General features: G+C 38.3%; 1 long non-coding RNA gene across 1 annotated transcript; it reads left to right on the top strand.

Moving 5' to 3' along the window:
• The first annotated feature begins 19,411 nt into the window (after positions 1-19,411).
• On the top strand, positions 19,412-21,872 carry LOC140322726 (uncharacterized). The gene is made up of 3 exons (XR_011919235.1): positions 19,412-19,624; positions 20,503-20,615; positions 21,332-21,872. It is a non-coding gene; the product is annotated as an uncharacterized lncRNA (long non-coding RNA).
• The last annotated feature ends 1,633 nt before the right edge of the window (positions 21,873-23,505 follow it).

Below are 23,505 nucleotides of genomic sequence, written 5' to 3'. Positions count from 1 at the left end.
AAAAAATATAAGAGAGTGCCTTATAATCGGGGAAACAGGGTAGTTCAGCAGTGCCTATGGATAGACCTTGACATTGTGCTTCCACCCTTGTCAACCCAGAACACCTGACTGGTCGTCACTTCGTTGAATACATCCCACCAACCCAGAAAATGTGGCACCTACAAGGATGTATGTGGTTTGCTGCTCAAAGACCGATGACAGAGGAAGGGGCGTTTTCCCCCTATTTGTTAATTATATAGGGAATAAAGGAACAAACTCTCTGGACCTTCAGGGAGTTAGCTAGGATTCTACTGCTCTTATTTCCAAATTCATAAAATGTTCTACATTTTTCTAGCATTGCCTTGGCCTTGCTGAGACAGAAGGAGGCCAGTTTCTCACAAAGGATAATTAATTTTTGTCCTATGCCCGCGTCTAGTGTACGTTTGAGTTTTCGCCAAGGTTGCAATTTTGGAGAGCATGCCTGATATCTCGTGTCTAGCCGCCTTTTTAATTCTGGCACCATGTTCTATGAAGATGCCATGAATCACTACCTTATGAGCTTCCCAAATCAACCTGGGGCTCATTCCTGGTGGCTCGTTAGTTAAAAAGTAATAGGAAAGCTCCTTAGAGATGTCTGTTGAGACTTCAGGAGGGACTCAGTTCAGCTTCCAGTTCCACACCCAAGGAGAAAGGTGTGGAAGTGAAACATGGAGGAATATTGGTGTCACTTGAATTTGTATCAGGTCAGAGTGATGGATCCAAAAATAGTCACTGTGTGAGTAGCTCTGGTAAGGCCTAGAGAAAAAGGTGAAATCTCTATCCATGGGATGTTCTCCAAACATCAATCGTTTGATTGCGGAGCATTGCCTGTTTAATTCGGCCTTGTCCTTGCATTCCCTGTCAGAATTGAGGGAGACATCCGCAGCAGGGTCTGGGACAAAGGTCAAGTCCCCACCCAGTACAACTAGGCCCCTGCAAAATTCATCTAGTCTCACCAGAGCTGCGGAGAGAAAGGATGCCTGCGCTGTGTTGGGGGCGTATACGGTGGCTAAAGTGACCATCTGGGGGTCAAGCAATCCCTTGACAAACAGCAACTGCCCATGAGCATCACAATACATACAGACAGAAAAAAATACATATACCCTTGGAGCGAGAGTCAGGGGAGAAGCTATGGTACACTGTTGGGAACCTATGATGCCAAAGTTTTGGTAGTTTGTCACACCGAAAATGTGTTTCTTGAATGAAGGCCACATGCGTTCTGAACTGGTGAGAGTTCAATGAACAAGGATTAGCGTTTTTCTGGGGTGGTCAAATCTTTCACATTTAAAGAAGTAATTTTAAGTGTCGCCATTCCGGGACTGGACCATGAAGGGCGAAGGAAATGTTGAGTTCTAAGTGGGTTGTTGGGTCAATGAGACACAGATAACAAGGGGGGGTAGTGACAATGGAAGATTAAAGGGGATATAAGGAATATCTTACCAATACAATATAGATACCAGGAAGTACCTGTCAAAATGCAATGAGCTTAAAAAATAAACCCACAGGTAGGATCGGTTAGGGAGGTATTCTAAAGTGCCCAAAAACCTACTCACTATATCAGCGAGGACCCTAAGGTAGAGACCCTGAAGACTCAGAAATAACTGGGTGTGCTCCCGAGCCAAAGTGCAGGTAATACAAAACAAAAAATAGCATTTAATTAAACTGTAACATGCATAAAACAGCCATAGGCAAATAAATCAGTGTGTACGTGACTACACAGAACCTAAAAAGTTGTGTCACCACATCCGTGGCCACCAAGTTTTGCAGCTATAAAATATACACTTGTTGAGGATGTATCAGCTCCTAGTTTTGCTTTCCTCTGATGTCTGCATTTGGGTTGAACCGACTATCTGATTGTCACATCGAGGATAGGGGGGCTTTTTGGACAGTCCAGCAGATGTACAGGAGGCAGGGCAAAAGTGGACAAAGATGATGGAAGATCAGTAATAGATCTAAAAGCAGCAGATGCTTGTTCCTTATGTGCCAGTAAGTGAAAAGAGAATCCCCAGCGATATCGAATCCCATGTGCACGCAGGGTATCCAGAAGGAGGTGCAGGGCTCTGCGCAGGGCCAAAGTGTGGCGAGACAAATCTTGAAGCAACATGATGTGGGAGCCATTAAAAGTGATATTCTCTTGTGCGCGGGCAGCTTGCAAGATTAGCTCTTTAGTTGGATAGGATGCCAATTTGCAAACCACATCTCTAATCCTGTCTGAGTCCTGGGGCTTGTAACCAGGAACCCAGTGGGCCCTCTCCACTCCAATCGGGGAATCCTTAAGTACTCCCAAGACACTGTTAAACAGGGACGTAATTGCCTCTATTAAATGTTATTATTATTATACAGTATTTATATAGCACCATCATATTACACAGCACTGTACAAAGTCCATAGTTATGTCACTAACTGTCCCTCAAAGGAGCTCACAATCTAATGTCCCTACCATAGTCATATGTAATTAATGTAGTCTAAGGTCAATTGTTAGGGAGAAGCCAATTAACCTAACTGCATGTTTTTGGGATGTGGGAGGAAACCAGACTACCCGGAGGAAACCCACGCAGACACGGGGAGAACCTGCAAACTCCATGCAGATAATGTCCTGGCTGGGGATCGAACCTGGGACCTAGCTCTGCAAAGGCCGGAGTGCTAACCCCTGAACCACCGTGCTGAGAATCAACCGATTCAGAGAGTCCGCGTATGCAGATGTTGTTACGCCTATTGCTGTTTTCCTGGTCATCTTGCAATAGTATTGGGCGCTGTAAAAGCATGGTATGCTCATGAAGTACTTCCCACTGTTGATCAGTAGATTTGGCCAGGGTCTCAGTAATCTTCTCAACCGCCATTACTGGTCCCCAAATCCTTCCTGAGATCAGCAGTCTCCTTTTTAACAGTGCCGTCTATGCGATTAATGCAGAAATCTAGGTCAGCCCTAGTGAGGCCTGAAGTGGCAGGGGTAACTTCCCATGCTCTCTTGTTCTGTGGCATTGCATGTGGGGATTGCAAACTTAAGCCTCCACTGATCTACCACTCTGAAAACCCAAGGGCCTTTAAGAAACAAAGTTCAGAAAACTCAGTTACCTGTAATATGGAGGTCAAACAGCAAGGCTTGCGTAACCAGAGAATATTTCAGCTAGTGGTTTATTGTTGTTTTGGGGCCAAGTGTAAAAAAGTTATTTAGAGGAGAATACACAACTTAACCCTGGTAGGGTATTGGAAAGATCACTTAAATATCGTCCATTGCATAACTGTCATTGACATAGCCTGGCAAGAAGTTTCCTACAGAACAATGATGGTGATGGTGGTGTGGAAGAGTTAGTGGAGGGGCACAGAGAAGAGCTGACCACTGAAGAGCTGCAGGAACTTGAGAGGGAGGAGCACAAGAGTAAGATCGATGTACTTTCTTTAGGCTCAGATCAGGAGGAGATAGAGGTTGCCCCTACTTCATTAATCAACAAAATCTTTGCCAAATGGATGGATGTCAAAAACTGTGCAGAGAATTACCACACCAACAAAGCCTAAACAAGCCGTAATAGCATTGTCTGGAATGACCAGACAATGTCACATTTCCGAAATATCCTGAGGAGAAGGCAGAAGCCAAAGTTATTTGGACAGATTTTTAGTAAAAGTCAAACCTGAAAATTCTCAACCTGGTCCAAGTAGGGAATAGAGACAGAAAAGAGAAAGAGCACCAAAAATTCAGATGAAGTTTTAGTGGGATCGGACTCTTCTTCCAAACGATAACATCTCCTCCCTTTTCAGCACCATTAGTAGGCACTTGACTTCTCAGCAAGGTAAGGTTAAATTTTCATTTATATCATCTAATTGCTGTTGTATTTATGTTTTTTAGTATTAAGCATTGTTTAAATTATTTTATACAACAACATCAATGTATAATATGCCAATAACAATAGAATTTTTTTTTCTCATGAGAACGGATAATTTATTTTCCTTTTATTTCTTATGGGAAAAAATTGATTGGTATAAGTCCTGTTTGGTATAAGTCCAAGGATCTAGAACCGATTAAGGACTTATATCAAGGTACCACTGTATGTCTTTATTAGAGTCTAAGGTCAATTTTTTTAGGGGGCCAAGCCAATTTACCTAACTGCATGTTTTTGGAATGTGAGAGGAAACTGGAGTACCCTGGGGAAACCCACACAACCACAGAGAGAACCTGCAAACTTCATGCAAATAGTGTCCTGGCCAAGATTTGTACTTGGGACCCAACACTGCAAAGGCCAATGTGCTAACCAATGTGTTGATGTTCTGTAATGTGCTGTAATGACACTGATTCCCTGCACCAGGAAATCCCAGGAACTTGTTCTTTGTTGGAGTTTTTTTTAATATAAGAGTGGCAAGAGCACCCTTAAATTTAAAAATACCTCTATGGTGTGCATTTGAAAACCAGACATTACATTAGACCTCATTACCAAATCTATTTCAGACCTCATTACAAACCCCCATTGCACCTTGGTACAGACCCCAGTAGCAGCCCATTACTTACCTGTTCCATTTTTCTTGCAGCCTGTTCTGTCTTTTTCTCCTCCCCCTGACCCCCTAAATCCAGTCACTGAGAATTGGCTGTTGGCCATGAGGACTAGAAGTATAAAGTGGGGATAGTTTTTCAAAACTTTCCTGTTTCTGGTTTTACATATTAACATTGGATGCTGGGTCAAATATTTCAGCAATATACACCAGGGGGTAGACAAGGGGCTCTAATGGGCCAGCCCACAGTCCCTGTTGACTGTGGGGCCCAGGTCGAGTGCCCCATTTGCAGATTGGTAGATACAGCCTTGGTGCTGTGGGCTTTTTGTATTTTTCTGTGGATTACGCTGACCATGTTCCCTTTGTTAGTTATCACTTCATCACAGTTGTTACCAAATCTCATAAAAAGCCTGTGCATCTACAGGGATGGCCAAGGTGTTTATGATAAAAAAAATCTATTTATAAAATAACTGTGTCATCATTAACTGGCTACTCTTCAAAATGTACATTGTATAAAGCCCCTCAGCATAGGGTTGTCAAATTTCAGGCTATATTAACATTCTTTTGGTAACACCCAGTATGATGCTCCATGCCAAGCTTACATTACCAAACATTTCTCTTCAAGAACAATCAACAAAGACATTCAATCCTGGGGTCCTCTCTGACAAAAAGGAGTCAATTAGAATCATTTCTAGTCATGTGGCCACTGTTATCCTGAACAGTAATTAAATATTAAATTTATAAAAATAAAAAAAATCCCTTTATTGGTAAACTGCAGTGCTTTTTGTTAAAAGTGTAACTGTCAGATACCGTTGTCCTTTTTAGGATAATTAGTCTTTAAGAATAAATTTAAGTAAAATACATTCATTTAAATCTAGTTTTACATTTTTTCCCACATTTCTCAGCCTATAGGAACAAAATTAATACTGCGTTATTTAAAAAAAGTATACAGTGTACGCAAATTGAGTAATGGACTAATTGCTAAGGAAACCAACACATACTCTCACAGCTAAATTCAGCCTGAACATTTATGTGTCAATATTGATGGACAACAACAGTTGATAATTGTCTCTTTTTTGATGTTCCAAATATGTCCTTTGTTTTGCTATGAATGTTTCTTCCACATAAAACATTGTGAAAACATAATAGGACAATGTTTTATGTAATCTTCCCCTTTGACATCATATCCAAAGTGGGCCAAATGAAAACTGAACATTTGAAGAAGAAGGAATTAACTTAAGGAAGAAGAGGGAATTTCACAAGATTATTTTAAAGAACTGTCTGTGAAGGTTCTCATTTATCCAGACTATTGCATACCATGGAATGCACCTGGCATTTTGACAACATTTCACACCATCAGTGTATAATTCAAAGTTTTATTACATATGCAGACTTTTTGATACCAAGAACAGGATTACGTTGATTTCACACCTTCTAATCGTTGCAGATATTGTTAGGTGATTGGTAACTGTGACTATGTCTGGTTTACTAAGGGTTCAATGAATGTTCTTCAAAGAAAGTTTTCTTCTGTTTTATATGGAATGCATATAGTTTATAGAGAAGTATGTATACTCCCCTACTGAACACTCTTCATATTGCAATTTGTTTTTCTCTGCCCTTGATGATGTCATTTCCTGTAGCTTAGAGTGGGTTATTCTTAGTATGGTAGACACATCCATCTCTGTTCTACCGTGTTTCCCCGAAAATAAGACCTACCCCAAAAGTAAGCCCTAGCATGCTAATCATGCAAGGGTGAAATATAAGCCCTACCCCAAAAGTAAGCCCTATTGGCTTCTTCGGAGGGTGTGGTCATGTGGTACACAGAGGGATACCAAGAGGAAGGAGAGAGCAGAGAGAGAGCAGGAGATTTTAAAAGCACTGGAGCAAGGGGTGAAGAAATTGCAGGGTTAATTAACCTACAGTACTCTGTGTGACACTAGCACTAAGAGGTTGGTGGATTCTCTTTTCAAAAGGTCCGTGCTGGTATTTCATTCATTAGCAGCAATGCATATTTATTAATTGATTTTTTTTTGCTTTTACTCAGATTTAACATGTAACTCACATGTTAATTGTCAGAACATTTTCTTGTTATATTGCACTTGTTTGCTTATGAAGCTGTGTTTTTTTCATTACTCATTTTTGTCAATTCTTATTCATGACTTCTTGTATATAACAGAAGAAATCTGTGATTTTGACAGGTCACAGGTAACACAGAGGTATCTTTCTACAGCAGTGTAATATTGGTTACAGGTTTTAGTAAATACAGATTTTTGTACATGAATAAATATAGATTTTTTTGTGAGAAAAATAAGACATCCCCTGAAAATAAGCCCTAATGAGATTTTCAGAGGTAAAATAAATATAAGACCCTGTCTTATTTTTGGGGAAACACGGTATCTAAGCCTATGTAAGGATCATTGGTATTTTATTGTGATCTTTAATGATCTTGTTATGGATTTTGTTGTATTAGTGCTTTTTAGCTGTAATCTTTGAGATTACCGTGTTTCCCCGATGATAAGGCAGGGCCATCAAATAAGACAGCCCCCCCTTTTTAGAGAAAAATGTAAAATAATTTTTGCAGTGCCCCTAAAATGGAAACCACTGTGTCCCCATATTTTATGAAACAGCGGATGTATGTATATTGTAATATAGGGACACAGTGGTTTTATACCCAGCTATGAGGGCTATGCAAGGATACCTGGCATTGTATGCTGAGCTCCGCATTGGAATTCTGGAAGACAGGGAGGCATATGTGTGCCTTTTACAATTCTCATCAATGTCAACTGATTGTATAGGGGGCCCAAGTTGCCTGATTTCATGATTTCGCCATCATTAACCCAGCCCTGAAGGTTACATAGGAAAATCAAGGCACTCCCAGTGTAACTTGCAGCACTACTATTCCGCACAGTGGTCACAGTTGTACCTTCACAACTATTTTGCACATACTGACTGCTGTTTTACATTCCCTACTCCTCTTTGGCACATGCCCAAACACTTTCTGCCTGCTGTCATACTGCCTCACTCCTCTTGGTGGCAGTATGACAGCACAGTGGTTACTGTTATATTTTCACTGCTCATCTTCTGTACATACTGCTCACTGTCCTATTTTCACAACTCCTCTTCTATACACAGTGGCCACTTTCATTTGTATTACACTTTTATTGGGTTTTAAACATTATAGGAGAATATAAACATATACAGTGATAAAAAAGAAACAGCTTACAGACACAACAGGGAGGGAGATGGAATATACCAAGGGAAAAAAGAAAGATTCACATGTCAAAATACAAAGTCTTAATGTTTCTTACACCTCTCAAATAATTAAACAACTAAATATTAAACAATGTCAAATAGTTGGTAGTTTATTGTTCCTAGTTTCAAAATAGAGAGAAAACCAAGCATTCCATTGGGTTTGAAAATTCTTGAAAGTAAAGTTGCTATTAGCAAGCGTTTTTTCATGGTAGTAATGGGTATTGACATTTTCTATTACCTCTACAGAAGTTGGGGTTGAATTATGGTTCTGTTTTTTAACAATAGACAATCTTGCGGTGATTAGTATATGGGTGATGATAACTCTAAGATGTAGGGGAAAGTTATCGATGCCTATATTTAAACGTGGCAATTCAGGTGTTATTTTTATTGTGTAACTTGTGACCTTCATCAATAAACTAAAGACAGATGACCAGAAAGGCTGAATGTTTTTACAGTCCCAAAACATATGTACGTATGTACCTATATTCCTGCATTTTCTCCAGCACAATGGAGAATAATTTGGGGTAAATTCTGCTAATCTATAGGGGGTGTCTTTTGGTATCCTTCCCAGTGTGTTATGCATTTAGTAGAATGACCCTGATTTACTAAGGTTCTCCAAGGCTGGGGATAATACACTTTCATCAGTGAAGCTGGGTAATCCAGCAAACCTGGAATGGATTTCCTAAAAGTCATTAGCTATTTGTTAGCAAATGTTTTCAAACCTGGACCAGATCCATCCCAGGTTTGCTGGATCACCCAGCTTCACTGACAAAAGTCTATTCTCTCCAGCCTTGGAGAACTTTAATAAATCAGGGCCAGTGTATCATAGTTATAGGATAGATGTTTTCCATTTAGGTAAAGGGGATATAGAATTTAGATTATTATAGAAAAAATAGATAGTTTATACCATTTATCTTTATTTTGGAATAGGTTGTAATATACTGAGATCCCCCCTTTGTTATTACTTTTGGCTGTGATTCCAAAATAGTGGCCACTTTCATACCTCCACATTCTAGTACTGCACATAACGTATTTTGTAAATCCCAAGCTCCATTTTTGCACATACTGCCCACTTTCAAACCATGACCACTCCTGTTCTGCACATACTGCCCAGTTTAATGCTTTCATCATTCCTCTTCTGTATATACTGACCACTGTCATACCTCCACTGCTTCTTTTCTGCATACAGTGATCACTGTCATATCTTCACCATTCCTTTTTTGTACATACTGCCCACTGTCAAACCTTCACCACTTCTCTTTTGTACATTCTGGCCACTGTCATATTTTCACTACTCCTATTTTGTACATACTTCCCATTGTCAAACCTTTTCCCCATTCTCATTGGCACATACTGCCCACTTTCATACCTTCAACACTCCTCTTCTGTACATACTGACTTTTGTCAACCCCTCCAACAATCCTCCTCTACACATACTGATCATTGTCATACTTCTACCACTCGTCTTTTGCACTGTCATATCTTCACAATTCCTCTTTTGCACGTACTGTTTATTGTCATACCTTTACATATACTGTTCGCTGTCATACCTTCACCACTCCTCTGCACATACTGCTCACTACCTTAGCTTCACTGCTCCGTATTGGCACATACTGGCCATCGTCATACCTTCACCACTCCTCTTCTACACATAGTGGCCATTTTTCATACCCCCTACACTTTAATCCTGTATGTAACTAATTTTGTAACTTTGAAGCTTTATTTTGCACATACTTCCTACTGTTATGCCCTTTGTACAAACTGCACATTTTTTTACCCTTCCACACTGCTGGCATTCATACTACCCACCATGACAGGAAGAAATGACAGGCGTGGTGAAAAATTAGAGCCAGTGAAAACTTAGAGCCTCTTTCAAGTTATTTTTGCCATCTGTGGGAATATTTTCTTTCACTTCTGTCAGAGTTTTAAAAGGATGTAAGAAAACTTTCTAAAGTAAAATTCCAAGGGGAAAATTCCATATTAGTAAGTTGTTATCAGAAAATGTGTCCCCTTCATATTGTTCCCCCACCTCTTCCTATTCACTGTAGGGTTTGGAATGGACTCAATTGTAAAAAAGAAGCAGCAGAGTTTGGATGCTTATGCGGATATAACAGTAGAGAAGAAACAAACTGTTGTGGCTTGGCTTTGTAATCAAGGAAGACAACATTGACTACCTTCACTCTGCTGCATGAGAAGATTTATTTTGTAGGTGCCTCGTGTGATTGTTGTGCCATGGCCTGGGGGTTACCAGGACAGAGGCAGTGAAAAGTGGCTGGAACAACATTGTCCAGAACCAAAGACAGAATGCAGTTTGAATGGCAGGTTAGTCTGAATATGTGATTGAGAATTAGTGGGAAGTAGTGAAGTCATACAGTTTAGGAATAGGGAGTGGTTGAGCTTACAGAGATCTCCCTAAGGGTGGGCAAAGAAGAGCAAGATGCAAGGTGGTTGAAGGTAAGAAGGATGTGGTTAGAAAGAGGAAATGTTAAGTTGTCAAGGTGGGTGAGGTTACAATGTTTGGTAAAGACAAGAACCAATGTGTGTCTGCCGATGGGTATGGAGCTATTTAAGTTCTGGATTAACTAAAAGCCCCTGGTAATAGAGAGCAGAGAGAGAGATTTGCTAAAGTCCGCCTTTGCAATGTATAGTCACTATGGATGAAAGTGGGCAAGTCATGGGAAAGAATGTGTGGTAACCAAGAGGCAGAGTTGTCCAAAAATTTGGACATTGGGCTGATGGACAACAGCAACATTGAGGTTTGGGGGAGGGCAGATAGAATGTATTAGAGATGAAGTGAAGATGAGAAAGGGCACAGTGGAAAAGATTATCCATGTACAGTTGGAAAAAATAAGAACCACACCGTAACCTGTCCTTTTGCCAGGTCTGGGGGTGGAGGGAAAGTCAGAGTGGAGTCAGAGAGTAGGTGACTTTAGATTTAGCAAAACATTGTAGAAACAGCAAACATGTAAAAGTGGGGAATTCCTGGCACATATCAATTAAAAATGTATGAGCCCTTTATTGAATACAAATAAATCCCCACAACTTTACTAAAAAGGATAAAAAGGACATAATATAGTCAATCTTAAGCAACACACTATCAACTAAAGACAGCTATTCAGACAATTTCATATTTTGCCAACACGTATACCGATGGATACGTGGGATAGATATCAAGATAACAGTGTAACAACCAATAGGCTTGGTATTATTTCGGCATGAACAAAGGTGAACCAAGTATTATATCCTCAACTAGGATGATCATGACCTGCATTGGCATTCAGGCTAAATTCAAATCAATCGCACCCCATCAAGGAAAAAAGGCTAAGTCAATGCACAAATGCAAGTTTTTGAAAAAAGAACTTCAGACAGATGCCTGACCTAATGCTCTATCTGCATACATTAAAAACTGGCAGGCACGGTCTTTAAATTTAGTTAAAAGAAGGTTGTGGACGTAGGTTAGCTTTTTTTAGACAGATCTGGCATTCCCCCGTCGACAAGAGAATGGGGTGTAAATGTCTGTGTTTAGTTAATGGGAATAAGGTGGGGAAATCAAAAGGTTTGGGATTAACCAGCCTCAATTGGTGTCAGTATGAATATTTTGTCTTGCCAACCCAAATGGTATGAAGAAGAACACAAAAAGCGAGGTTTTTTAGAATAGTGTAATATAAGTAGGTTATAGTAAATTCATATAACATACAGTATCAACATAGCAAATGTGGATAAAATATTAGGCAATTTTTTTTAGAACCACCTCACAAAACAGTTGGGGGGGGGGCCAAAGCAGATTAGTGACTGATAATCTAGATACTACTGATCCCGAAAAATAGGTGCTTGAACAATCGTGATATGATGTGATTGCCCGACGTGTTTCGCCCACATTGGCTTCTTCAGGGAACTTTAGAAATCACAGTCATGGACAGTTACTGCATATGAGAATGATAATAAATATATGCTAATTAGTATTTGCATATTTCACATAATGATAACAATAGTATATAATTGTCATATTTACAACTGCTATATCAGATGCACAGCTACCCCTGATGAAGCCCTCGTTTGTGCAAAACACGTCGGGTTCAGTTTTCTCCGGCTACGCATCACCTCGTTACAATACTGTTCATTTGTTTGCAGTTGATATACTGAACTTTCTACATTCATGACGTAGGTTACCTTTGTCTAGTACAAATAGGATTGCAAGTTTCCCACTCTGCACCATCTAAATTCATGTGACTATGTACATTTGCACTACTATGATTTTGTATACTATGAGTATTATCACTGAATACAATTAGCACTATTGCCTAAAAAAACCCATGTGTCTATTTTGTTTTTTTTTGCTTCTGTGTACTCGGGGTAAGCATATTTCCTGGTAAGGGATACTATATGAACCTCAGTTCATCACCTTTACTAAGAAGCTCTACACTGCTACACTATGTTTTCCTTGGAACCTAAGTGAGAGGCTTTAGCTTGTTGATGGATTGTCACAAAATTCAAATTTGACTGAAAGAAAATGACTGCACCTAAGCCAAACTTTTATAAATAATATTGAAAGGGAAAGAAGCCAAAAAGCTAAAAAAAATGTAACCAGCCAGGATCTTATATGCAGGAGGGACAGGTTGAAGTCTCATCTGCAATAAGTTAACCTTATCTGCCTGATTGCAAATTTGAATTGTACTTACCTGATCCCAATCCCTCATTGGCACAGCCATCTTTTTACATTACTCTTTGTCCATGTTAAATGGCTAGGCCTGGATGATGCCACTCCTGTGCACCCGCTTTTCATTCACTCCCAGTAGCCTGAGGGGAAGCTTGTGGATTTTTGACACCTTGGGAAAACAATTGTACACGTAAGAGCACTTATTGCAGAATGGACATCAAATTTAGTTTCACTTTAAAACGCATGAAGCCTCTGGAACAGATATTTAGTCCGATAGACTCCCTGTTACAGGAACAGTGTAAGGAGTTAATTGACCCATTCACATCACTCAACACAGCCCCAACGCAATTCAACTCATAATTTATTGGTTCCAATAAACAAAATTTACCCCAATTCGTGCATTTGGCAAAAATGAAACATCCTTGATTATTAAAAGGAAATTTAATTAAATTGCTAGATTTCAATGACTAAATAAAGTAATAAATAAAGTAACATGTTTCTACAAACGTCAATCCGTGTCCAAATAAAGTAGACGTCTTGTAACTGCCACATCACACAGTCTCAGGTTGTATTTGCATAAGGTGACATGTGATAGTAATGTCATTGCTCCTCCCAGGCACATGTATGTGATGCCCTATATAACAAGCCCATCAACGACTGCTCAGTACTCAACACGACAGAGAAGCTCCAGAGAATTCTCAGATCTTGGCACTTGGTAAGCTAAGTGAGCTCATTGTGAAGATGCTGACTATACTTTTTGCCTGCATTCTTCTGCTACAAAGTCCACTGACCTCCAGCACCACCATTTCTGTGCCCAATGGTGCTCCTTGGGGTGACTGGGGAAAAACTGAGCTCTGCCCCAAAGACACCATTACAAGAGGCTTTAATTTATTGGTAATTATTGATTAATTCATATTTTAACTTCTAATATTCTGAACTATATTAGTCATATTTTATGCACTGTGCGACTGTCAGTAAATATAGTTTGGAATTTTTACATTAATTTCAAAGCTAATCTTTCAACTTTCATAAAAATAAACAAAAATCCTCCTATTTGCTTATTTAGTTGTAGTTTAGGAAAAAATATGGATTGGGTAAAACCAATGTCATGATTTTTGTTTTTTACTGTTGTATCCCATTGGGGAAATGTTTCTTCACTTTCTGTCCTGGAGAAAAAAAACCTGAAGGAAATGTTTTGTCTCTGTAAACTTTGGGGTCTATTTATAAATGAATTTACCCAAAATCCACCCAAATTTTACCCAAAAAGAGCACATGATAAAAACATGGAACATGAGTGAAAAAGGATTGTGAAATATTAATGTTAAAAATCTATACATTTTGAGTAAAGGTTAAATAAATCATGGACAAAATATTTTTATCATCTGGTAACACAACATGATATATTTTTTGCTTGTGTTTCTGATTTCTCTATTGGCAGTGGTATAAATTTTGCTTACTCAGGGGAGGGTTGTGGCATGTAGCATATTGTCGGTTTTTCATGTAGTTTGACAAAGGTGTATCACCAAGTGTTTCATTTTAATATAGATAAACCTCTAGTACAAATATGGATGGCAATTCCTGGATGATTAGTATACCCAATTGCGGAGGTATCTGTATGGAGCAGGGGTCCAAACCATTAAATCCTGGCAGCAGCAATGATAATGTGATAATTTTTTGAGCACATAATTAATCCTGTTTGCCCAGAATTTTGGTATACAGGACAACAATAGGATAGTTTCTCTATAGCGTACGTGGAGTTATCCACAATATATGTGCTTACCCAACAATTTTTCTTTGATGATTGTAAAAAATTGATTTGTACACTACTTGTGAATTCAATGATATGCATGTATTCCATGACGTTAAGATTTTGTATTACTTTGCATACATGATTATGTGCCTAAAGAACCCCTTGCTTTTTTCTTTTTCATTTATTTTTATATTTAGTTTTTTTTGTGTTCATATATTATTTCAGTAAAGTTGTTTATTTTAGTGTTGTTTGAGGGGGTTGCACTCATACACCCTGTTCTTAGAAATCTGTAACTGATTTCCCTCAGTAGATTCACAATCTCGATTATTCCAGGTGACCGTTGTAGTTTTATACCTGATGAAGCAGCCTAATCTTTTTAAAACAATCATGCAAGCTGATGTTAAACAATAAAATGTATTTTGTATAATTTGAAAACATTTCAAAGTTAAAAAAAAATTAAAAAATGAGAACGGGTAAATGTAATCTTCTCATTGCCTTGAATTGCCCATTTACGTTCTTTTTTCAGGTAGAGAAACCAAAAGGAGATGGAGATGATACAGCTGTTAATGGGATTGAGCTTTATTGTGCTAAACTGTACAGCACAGAGAAACTAGCTACCATATCCTCTACTAAAGGCAGGTATGTCAACACATTTTCTACCTATTATAACAAAAAAACACCTATAAGATCCACAAGTAGAAGGTCAACTTTACCCATATTTTACCCAAAACCAACGATTTAGTGGCCATCAGAAAGCTGAAGGGAATGTCCTTAGGTGTGATGATCACAGCTGCTTGCACAATGAGAATATCACCTACTGATAGCTTGTAGAAATAAATGATAGTCCAGGTATTCACTGCCACACACAGGAGAAGCAGAATATAGCAGGATACAGGGAAATAGACAGGTTATATGAATACTAAACAGGGCTAGAGAATGCCAAGCAATAAAGGGAAATTGCAGTAATAATTACACAAATGCAGAAACTTTTTTTGCTAATGAACTCACCTGTTTTCACATATAGGGCCTGATTTAATAAAAACTGGAGAGAAGATTTATTAATCCAACCATTTACATGTGGAAGCTTTTTGCATCCTGTAGCAAAGTGAGAACTGTATGGCTATGTTTAGGGGTGATTTCAAGGGGTTTTCGATTTCCTTGAATGTGATTGGGTTGTTTTTACCCAGTAAACTATTACCACATTCACTAAGATAAGGAAATTATGCAGATTTATCATTCATCTTGGTAAGTGAACAGCCTAAATTCCCATTTACTCCCAATAATTCCCCTGTCCTCCTCTCCGGTTGCAAAATCTAAAAAAAAATTGTCAATATTATATAATAGAAAAAATTTTGACACTCCTCTCTTACACAAACTGCTCACTGTCATGCTTTCCACACTCCTCTCACACATATACTGCCATCTACTGTACCCTCCACACATCTCTCCTGCAATGATTTCCCTCTATCACCTTTCATAGGCTTGTCCTATAAACTGCTCCCTGTCATACCCTCACACTCATCTCCTACAAATACTGCCTTGTGTGATATCTTCCATATCCCTTTTCTGCAAAGGTCACCCCTATCACACAGATCACACTCTTCTACTACAAATACTGCCTGCTCATAAACTCTCCTCCCCTACACACATTGCCTATTAACATACCTTGCAGCCTCCTTTTTCTGAAGTTCACCCAAGGTCACCTCTTCTTCTGCTTAAGTTTCAGGCCAGCATTTACTCAGTACCCCTCTCCTGCACTTACTGCCCACCGTCATACAACCTGCACTTCCTTCCTGCACATTCTGCCTACCTTTTGCCCTCTGCTTCTACATACTGCTAACTGTCATACCCAATGCACCCCTCTCCTGCACCTACTGCCCCTGCCAATAAATCTCCCATAAACTTTTCCTGATAATTCTGCCTTCTGTTATACACCCCACAATCCTTTCCTGCACATATTACCCACTGTCAAACTTTCACCAAAATAATCCCTGGTGACCGTGCCATATTCCATACATACAGAATAAGAACAGATACCGAGCATTACACCGGGGGTACAGGACAAGAGAAGTGGTACCTTGCAGAGTCCATACATAAAGAAGGACTTCATTAGTCAAATCTGTGATCCTGGGATTACGGCAGGGAAATCCCACTGAATGTACCTGTATAAGATTCATAAAAATAAAGGCTCCATAGATAACTTAAATATTGATTATGCATTGATTGAACTTCAATAAAGCTAAGTTGAGTTGTACGTGTTCTAAATGTAAGGAGTCTGGACATTTGACATACTGAACTCTTGCAATGTTGAAGTTTCCATAATTTCCTTTAAATGAGTACAAACCATTTCAATGGTACATTAATTTCCTTTATATGAATTAGCTGGAAAATAAAATCCTTACGTAAAAATACCAGAACCCCAGGCAAAACTATTTGGCTGACATTTTATTTGTGCAAAAAATGTCATAATATTCCAAAAACCTTATCTGGTCTACTCCATTAACCGACCTATGATTGGGCTGGATTGTCACCTTCTCCCATAATTTGTTCTACAATGGTACCTATATTGTGGAACAGATTACTGGTTGTTGGGGTATATGGAGATGGATGAATAAATGCCCCATACGAAACTTCAGTGAGAGGCTTTAGCTTGTTGGAATTTGGTTACCAAAATGCAAATAAAATTGCACCCAGGCCAGAATTTTAATCAGATCTAGAAAAATTAAACAATTGTGACCAGGCAGGTCTGATCACAATTGTTTTAATTCCACTTTTATGTTCCCATTCTATTGTTCCCCTCTTTGTCTTCTTTCTTTCACTCCATGGCTATCCTTATTGATCCAGCCTGGATGATACAACTCCTGCCTACTATACACTATTTTCTGGCAGACCCATGAAAAGTGGTGATGTCCTGTCCCATAATACTATTTTTGACAGCTTAGGATTCTCTCACCTGATGTCTGGAGTAGAACTGCTTCCCTCTTATCAATAGATAACACTTTTAGGGTAGAGGCAAGGGTAACCTTTGAATCCATTTTGTATGCATAGATCCCTTTTTAGGTCTTTGCAGGAGTGTGGATTCTATGGGGGAGCCAATCCCCAACAGTCTGACTGTGGTTGCTTATGCTGGTGATGTAAGTGTTATGATATCCATTGTGTGGGTAAATCCAATAAAAAATGTATGACCTACCTGCACAGAAGAGATGGACTCATTGTCACCTTCCACCATATCTCCAGTCTGAAATTTGAGACAATGGGGAATAGGGAAGTCATACTTCAATCACAGCTCAAGAAAACATTAATACTATTGGATTTCTAGGTCCCCTTTTACACAGGGGTGTAGTCATAAAAAAAGAAGAGGGGGCACGGTACGTGCTCACCCCACTACACCCCTGCTTATGTGTCACTCAAAGGGGAAGAAACTTCTCCCCGAGTGATGTCATGATATATGTTGTTTGGTTGTCCCTGTACAGGCATAATGTCTTTTAGGGGTAAGTTATTTGTGTCTGATGGAAATTGCCCTTTCGGTTGTAAAAATAGAGATTATTGAGCATTTCATGGTGGCTTGTTGGGGGGTTGTCAGGTCTGAAAAGGAGCAACTGCCAGACTTAAGATTCAGGGACTGAAATATTTCAGCTATTCAGACAAGATGTCCCTCATCCCCCAAATATTTCACAATCTAGACCAGGAAACAACATGTATCATAATAAATATAGTGATGTGCTATCAGATGTAAATTAGATAAACACATTCAAGTTCAAGAAACTCAGAAATAAATGCAAAAAGAATAATGAGTTTCTCTGGGTTTTGCTTCCAAAAAACAGTTGGATTTTTCTTTATTTCAACCTAATGATAATGGGACTTTGATTTATTCTAGAAGTTTTTTGTACTTTGTATTATTGTTTCTTTGTCTTGTTGTAATTTATTTGTATATTGCATAAAAAATTTGCACAGATACTCCGTGGGCCCATGATGAGGGACATGCTGCTGAGCTGGCACCTTTTCCCTTGATTCATGCTACATTAATTCATGGTACCTATATTTTGGAACACGATGCTGGTTCTTGGGGTATATGGGGATGAATTGATGGGAGAACAGAACAAGTATTTATTTTTGGGGTAGTGGAAGTATCAATAAAATTCAAATTAGATGCTCTTCAATGAGGGCAGTTTGCCAACCCGTGGTAGCAATAAATAGAAAAAACTAAGAGTGTTTTTTAGGCAAAAAATGTTATTGTATTGTATCAATGATATATTTCTCATAAACAATACAAATTTTACAAATAGATAAATGGTCTTGTTAGGTCAAAGAACCATTTGTAATCATAGGTAGGCCATAAGGCACTCAACATCAACCATCTCAATATATAAGGCACAATGTTACGCACAGTAAAGAATCACATATGTGGAAACCGACACGTTTCGGCCAATTGAGGCTTCTTCAGGGGAAGTGGTACGTTTGCATTACATAAGCATGTACTGCATACAGTCTAAGTATATTATAAACACAATTAGTTGGGTATATACATAAATACCAAGAAAGTACACAAAACACTTATAACATATTACCATGACCAGAAAAAATATATAAATTAATGGAATAAATTACAGTGAGTGATATAATCCACAATGTCTAGTGCCTTATGGCCTACCTATGAATACAAATGGTCCTCTGACCTAACAAAGACCAATTATCTATTTGTAAAATTTGTATTGTGTATGGGAAATATATCATTGAAACAATACACTAATATGTTTTACCCCGAAAAAAGCCTCTTTCTTTGTTTTTTCTATTTTTGAACCACAGTGAGAAGCTTTAGCTTGTTAGAAAATAATCACCAAAACTTTAAGTTTTACTGGAATAGAATGACTGCACCTAGGCCAGAATTTGAATATTAAAACCCAATCAAAGTCCCTGGGCCTATTCACATTACTCAACACAGACCTAACCCAATTCAAGCCAAAATTAATTGTTTCCAATAGGCCAAGTTCAACCCAATGTGTTTGGTGTAAATGAAACATACTTTATTAAAACAAAGCTCAATAAAATTGTTAGAATTCAATGAGTAGATAAAGTAACATGTTTCTATAAAAGTCAATCAGTGTAAAGTGGATCTGTTGTAACTTGCACATCACACACATTCAGGTTGTATTTGCATAAGGTTACATGTGATGGTTATGTCATTGCTCCTCCCAGTCCCAGTATGCCCTATATAACAACCCAAGAGCGACCGCTCTGTCAGTACTCAACAGGACAGAGAAGCTCCAGAGACGGTTCTCAGATCCCATCTAGGCACTTGGTCTATTGCGAATATGCTGTCAATCCTATTTGTCTCCATTCTTCTGCTACAAGCTCCACTGACCTCCAGCAAAAGCATTTATGTGTCTAATGGTGCTCCTTGGGGTAAATGGGGAAACACTCATTTCTGCCCTGAAGACACCATTGCAAGAGGCTTTAATTTATTGGTAATTATTAATTCATATTTTGACTTGAAGAACGACTACTGAAATTTTGAACAATATTAGCTATATGCTATGAACTGTGAGACAGTCAGTAAAATTTGTTTGGAATTTTACTTTAAGGGAAATCCTTCAACATTTTTTTAAAATCTTTTTATTTTCTATTTTAGTTGTAGTTTAGGAGAGAGTAGGGATTGGGTAAAACCAGTGTCAGGATTTCTGTTTTTTTACTGTTGTGTCCCATTGGGGAATTTTTTCTTTATTTTCTGTCCTAGAAACAAACTTAAGGAACGGCAATGTTTTGTCTTTAGGTTTCTATTTTAGTTGTAGTTTAGGAGAGAGTAGAGATTGGTTAAAACCATTGTCAGGATTTTTGATTTTTTTACTGTTGTGTCTTATTGGGAATTTTTTTCTTTACTTTCTGTCCTAGAAACAATCTTAAGGAACGGCAATGTTTTGTCTTTAGGTAAAGTTTGGAGTTTCAAAAATGGGTTTACTCAAAATCCACCGAAATTGTATCTAAAATGACGGTTTAGCAACAATAATGTTCTGTAGGTCCAATGCATTTAATTTTTAGGTTCATGTACTTTTTCAGTTGTTTATTTTGTTGGTGTTTCGGGGGGTTGGACCCTTTTTACATTTATTATGCCCTGATCTTTGAAATTGGAAATGTTTTTTGATCTCTATTTTCCTTCACATTCTGAATTTGCCCAGGTGACTATTGTATTTTTTTACACGATGAAGCAACAATCATGCAAGCTCATGTTAGTCAATAAAATGTATTTTTTTTAATATTTTGAAAAAATGTCAAATTTTAAAAGAAGTTGAAGAAATGAGAATTGGTGAATGTAAACTTCTCATAGCTTGCTTACATCTTTTTTCAGGTAGAAAGACCACAAGGAGGTTCAGATGATACAGCTGTTAATGGGATTGAGCTTTACTGTGCTAAGGCGAACAGTACAGAGAAACTAGCTACCATATCCTCTACTAAAGGAAGGTATGTCAACACAATTTCTGTCACAAAAAACCTGTAAGCTCCAGCAGGGGAAAGTCAGCTTCAGCCAAATCCAATGATTTAGTGGCCATCAGAAAAGTTAAAGCCTTCTATTACTGAGACCCCATTTCGGTGACCCCTGCTGTAGACTGCTAAACCTCCAAAATCCTCTTTTTGTTTAAAGAGTTGGTTAAAAATGATACCCATTGAAACTCAACTCTTATAATTAACAAAAGCAATGCCAATGGGCATGTATTTATCTAATTATATACACTTTTGAAATGAACAAACCAGGTACCCATATCCTTGTAGTGTGGTTGTCCCCATTCTGCTATTAAATCCTGTTCAAATACGATACCTTTAATGTAGACTTTCTGTAAACTTTTTTTGCATGGGGAGCCCTTTAAATAATATACAGGGCTTCAGAGAACCCCTTGTATAATTTTAATATGCACAGCTCACAGTATATTAGTGAGATGTCAGTTTGAATAATTTTATTGCTGGCCACTGGGAAGAATGCCCTTACAGATAGCCAAAAATCATTGGTGTTTCACAAAACCACTCTTTGGGAAACACTGGCCTAATGGTTAGACTAATAGTAATGCCCAATATTGCATTGCCAACAGTTTAAAAATAAAAGTAAGTAGATCTATGTAGGTCAAAAAAGAGATCGCACCTCTGAAAATTATCAGAACAAACATTTTTTCCTTTCTCTAAAGCTGGGGAGAGTGGACTGGAGAACGGTGGTGCCCCAAGTATGCGTTTCTTGTGAGCTTTGCCCTGAAAGTTGAGCAACCCTATGGTAATGGAGACAACACTGCAGCAAACAACATCCTATTCCTGTGCTCTGACTTCACAGTCTTGGAAGGATGGGGCACACTTTGGGGTCATTGGGGTAGATTGAGTGATCCATGTAAGTCTGGTATTAATGGTATCACAACCAAAGTGGAATCCCCCCAAGGATGGACTGGAGATGACACGGCTCTCAATGATGTAAAAATGGAATGCAAGACCCGATAAATAGTAGAAAGTAGCGGATCTTGAGTGAATGGGTAAGATTGAGGGACCTGTGTAAGTCTGGATTTAAGGGTATCACAACCAAAGTGGATTTTCTCCCCTCAAGGTTGGGGAGATGAAATGGCTCTAAATGATGTCAAAATGGAATGCAAAACCACATTAATGGTTGAAAGCTGTATCATATGTGATGCAAGAAATGCATATCCATACAAATACATGATACAAATAAAAGCCTATCAAACATTTTATGTTTATTATTCTTACACTTTTCAAGTTTATCTAAACACCAGAACCAACATAGTATAAATTCTACCTCACTAGCTCTTTTATGTGTTACTCAAATTGTTTAAGGATTGTTTTCTTCCTTGTAGTTTAATACCTGATGTAACACACCTTTTGTCTGGTGGTAACAATGCTCACTGATCATACTGTACTGATGGAGGAAAAGCAGTGTCACCCTTGGGCATGCCAACAGGCCTGATTTATTAAAGTTCTCCAAGACTGGAGAGAATACACTTTCATCAGTGAAGCTGGATGAACCACCAAACCTGGAATGGATCTGATCCAGGATTGAAAACATTTGCAAACAAATAGCTAAAAACTTTAAGAAAATCCATTCCAGGTTTGGTTGAGTACCCTGATCGCTGATGAAAGTGTATTCTCTCCAGCCTTGGAAAACTTTATTAAATAAGGGCCATTGAGATATTGAAAAGACAGCAAAAATGGTTCAAGTTATAAGCAAAATCATATCAGAACAGACCAGAGGAACATAATGGAAGCCCAGTCACTGATCATCTATAGAAATCTACAGCTTTAACAATACCATTTCCAAAGAAATGTTCAATAGGTACAAATTTCAATAAAATATTGCCTGGTGATCCTGCCATGAATGTTCTTGTTCATTGTGACAAAACTTGAACTCTGATTTGAACATTTTATTACCTATGGTTGTCACCATATGGAAACCCACCAAGCCATGCAACCATTGTGACCATTAGATGGCCATGAGGAGGCTTTAAGAGATCAGACGCATTGAGTTTCAATTAAGGATGAAAAAAAAGATGAAAGCAAGTATTTCGTTTTAACAATGCAGTTAATGATTATAATGCTTTAGGAAATGAATGAACATTCTGAACGAAAGAGGTAATATGGGGAACATAAGTGAAAGTTTTAAATACAATTCAGAATAGCTGTATTTTGTGAGATTGAGCTCAAGCATCTGGGAATGACCTTAATCTAGCAGGAGGTAAGACTGAGAAATACTTTAGAAGGTATAAGATTAGAAGAGTCCTGGATTCCTTGAACAGACCCACAGTAGAGGTAGTAAGTCAGTCAACAGTGATGGAACAGGGGGGGCTGTCTTATTTGATGGCCCTGCCTTATCATCGGGGAAACACGGTAGTGCCTTATGGCCTACCTATGAATACAAATGGTCCTCTGACCTAACAAAGACCAATTATCTATTTGTAAAATTTGTATTGTGTATGGGAAATATATCATTGAAACAATACACTAATATGTTTTACCCCGAAAAAATCCTCTTTCTTTGTTTTTTCTATTTTTGAACCACAGTGAGAAGCTTTAGCTTGTTAGAAAATAATCACCAAAACTTTAAGTTTTACTGGAATAGAATGACTGCACCTAGTCCAGAATTTGAATATTCAAACCCAATCAAAGTCCCTGGGCCTATTCACATTACTCAACACAGACCTAACCCAATTCAAGCCAAAATTAATTGTTTCCAATAGGCCAAGTTCAACCCAATGTGTTTGGTGTAAATGAAACATACTTTATTAAAACAAAGCTCAATAAAATTGTTAGAATTCAATGAGTAGATAAAGTAACATGTTTCTATAAAAGTCAATCAGTGTAAAGT

The sequence above is a fragment of the Pyxicephalus adspersus genome, chromosome 2 (assembly GCF_032062135.1).
Source record: "Pyxicephalus adspersus chromosome 2, UCB_Pads_2.0, whole genome shotgun sequence".
NCBI classification, from domain to species: domain Eukaryota; kingdom Metazoa; phylum Chordata; class Amphibia; order Anura; family Pyxicephalidae; genus Pyxicephalus; species Pyxicephalus adspersus.
This window is presented reverse-complemented; position numbering and strand designations above follow the sequence as displayed.